Here is a 3,361-nt window from a genome sequence, read left to right on the forward strand (position 1 = left end):
GGGCTAGCATACCGTCAAATCAAGCGTAGGCGGCCTCTCACAAATCTGGAAGTGTTGAGGCGGTTGAAAACGCCCAGCACGCGTCTCCGGGGTGTGCCCCCCCCCTCACGGATGCCGCCGCCGCCGGCACCTGGAGGGGGGAAACGGACGCGTCGGGTCTACACGGAGTGGATGTAGCTGTGGGTTTGGCCCGGATGTTGCTTCCCGGTGTCCCTCTGGGCCGACCTAACACAACCGGGTGGAGAGGTCCACTGGTCAAAGCCCGTCCGTGCAAAGTCAAAGGGCTAGATCCCGTGGTCAAACGCTACAGGGTTAGGCGGGACGGGGGCCCTGGGGTGTAGCAATGCCACCGGAGCGTCGTACCGGGCCCTCATACATGCGGGGTGGTGTTGTGGCATGTCCGAAGAGGCGGCACGCGTCTCCGGGTTGTGGCCCCCCTCACGGACGTCAATGAAACGGTAGTAGACGTTCTGCGGTAACGATGCAGCGTGAATATTATTAAATACTTGGAGCTCGATAAAATCATGAGTTTTTTACACAACGTGGGCACATGTGCTATAGGACTGATGGTAATTTTTCATAATTTTTTGTGATGGAGAAGTATCTGAACACTTCCCTCTACGCGGATTGCTCTTCGCACGTCTACGACTGTGGCCGGCGGCCTCCGGGGGCTAGCATACCGTAAAATCTTGCGTAGGCGGCCTCTCACAAATCTGGAAGTGTTGAGGCGGTTGCAAACGCCCAGCACGCGTCTCCGGGGTGTGCCCCCCCCCTCACGGACGCTGCCGCCGCCGGCACCTGGAGGGGGGAAACGGACGCGTCGGGTCTACACGGAGTGGATGTGGCTGTGGGTTTGGCCCGGATGTTGCTTCCCGGTGTCCCTCTGGGCCGACCTAACACAACGGGGTGGAGAGGTCCACTGGTCAAAGCCCGTCCGTGCAAAGTCAAAGGGCTAGATCCCGTGGTCAAACGCTACAGGGTTAGGCGGGACGGGGGCCCTGGGGGGGTAGCAATCCCACCGGAGCGTCGTACCGGGCCCTCATACATGCGGGGTGGTGTTGTGGCATGTCCGAAGAGGCGACACGCGTCTCCGGGTTGTGGCCCCCCTCACGGACGGCAATGAAACGGTAGTAGACGTTCTGCGGTAACGATGCAGTGTGAATATTATTAAATACTTGGAGCGTGATAAAATCATGAGTTTTTTACACAACGTGGGCACATGTGCTATAGGACTGATGGTATTTTTTCATAATTTTTTGTGATGGAGAAGTATCTGAACACTTCCCTCTACGCGGATTGCTCTTCGCACGTCTACGACTGTGGCCGGCGGCCTCCGGGGGCTAGCATACCGTCAAATCTTGCGTAGGCGGCCTCTCACAAGTCTGGAAGTGTTGAGGCGGTTGCAAATGCCCAGCACGCGTCTCCGAGGTGTGCCCCCCCCTCACGGACGCCGCCGCCGCCGGCACCTGGAGGGGGGAAACGGACGTGTCGGGTCTACACGGAGTTGATGTAGCTGTCGGTTTGGCCCGGATGTTGCTCCAAAGTGTTCCTCTGGGCCGACCTAACACAACCGGGTGGAGAGGTCCACTGGTCAAAGCCCGTCCGTGCAAAGTCAAAGGGCTAGATCCCGTGGACAAACGCTACAGGGTTAGGCGGGACTGGGGCCCTAGGGGGGTAGCAATGCCACCGGAGCATCGTACCGAGCCCTCATACATGCGGGGTGGTGTTGTGGCATGTCCGAAGAGGCGGCACGCGTCTCCGGGTTGTGGCCCCCCTCACGGACGGCAATGAAACGGTAGTAGACGTTCTGCGGTAACGATGCAGCGTGAATATTATTAAATACTTGGAGCGTGATAAAATCATGAGTTTTCTACACAACGTGGGCACATGTGCTATAGGACTGATGGTAATTTTTCATAATTTTTTGTGATGGAGAAGTATCTGAACACTTCCCTCTACGCGGATTGCTCTTCGCACGTCTACGACTGTGGCCGGCGGCCTCTGGGGGCTAGCATACCGTCAAATCTTGCGTAGGCGGCCTCTCACAAGTCTGGAAGTGTTGAGGCGGTTGCAAACGCCCAGCACGCGTCTCCGGGGTGTGCCCCCCCCCCCTCACGGAAGCCGCCGCCGCCGGCACCTGGAGGGGGGAAACGGACGCGTCGGGTCTACACGGAGTGGATGTAGCTGTGGGCCTGGCCCGGATGTTGCTCCAAAGTGTTCCTCTGGGCCGACCTAACACAACCGGGTGGAGAGGTCCACTGGTCAAAGCCCGTCCGTGCAAAGTCAAAGGGCTAGATCCCGTGGTCAAACGCTACAGGGTTAGGCGGGACGGGGGCCCTGGGGGGGGGTAGCAATCCCACCGGAGCGTCGTACCGGGCCCTCATACATGAGGGGTGGTGTTGTGGCATGTCCGAAGAGGCGACACGCGTCTCCGGGTTGTGGCCCCCCTCACGGACGGCAATGAAACGGTAGTAGACGTTCTGCGGTAACGATGCCGGCGGCCTCCGGGGGCTAGCATACCGTCAAATCTTGTGTAGGCGGCCTCTCACAAGTCTAGAAGTGTTGAGGCGGTTGCAAACGCCCAGCACGCATCTCCGGGGTGTGCCCCCCCCTCACGGACGGCGTCGCCGCCGGCACCTGGAGGGGGGAAACGGACGCGTCGGGTCTACACAGAGTGGATGTTGCTCCCGGGTGTCCCTATGGGCCGACCTGACACAACCTGTGGCCCCGCTCACGGTCGGCGATGACACGGTAGTAGACAGATCAGGCGCTCGTATAGTTACCGGATCAGGCACTCGGTAACGGTACCCCTCAGTCAGTTGCTCTCCTATGTATCACCTTTCGCGAGACCATAGAAAATATTTATATTATAATGAAATGTTGCTGACCATAGAAAAAATTCGGTTCAAAAAAAATTCAAGAACGTGTATTTGAAAATATTTAATATGTACGTACAAATATTTTATATGTATATGAAACTTTTCAATGCGTATGAAAATAATATACACTAAAAATATATTTGAAGACAGCTAATAATATATGATGTAATTAACATGTATACGGCTAGTTTGTAATTAACATGTATAAAAAAAGAAATAAACCTATGCCTACGGCTTAGCCGTCGGCATATATGCCACGTGGCATTATTTATATATGCCGACGGCTAAGCCGTCAGCATAGGGCGCCTTATCCACTCGCCGGTCAATCCGCGCGCAGCCTCATCCACTCGTTCTCTCCTCCACTCGCCGCTCAACCCCGGCCGCACCGTCCGCCGACCCGCCGCCGCTCCAACCGCGCCGCTCCTCGCCGCCCGCTCCACCCGCGCCCGTCCCCTTCCCTCGCCCCTCCCCGCCTCCACCCC

This window comes from Triticum dicoccoides, chromosome 5B (genome assembly GCF_002162155.2).
Source record: "Triticum dicoccoides isolate Atlit2015 ecotype Zavitan chromosome 5B, WEW_v2.0, whole genome shotgun sequence".
Lineage (NCBI taxonomy): Eukaryota > Viridiplantae > Streptophyta > Magnoliopsida > Poales > Poaceae > Triticum > Triticum dicoccoides.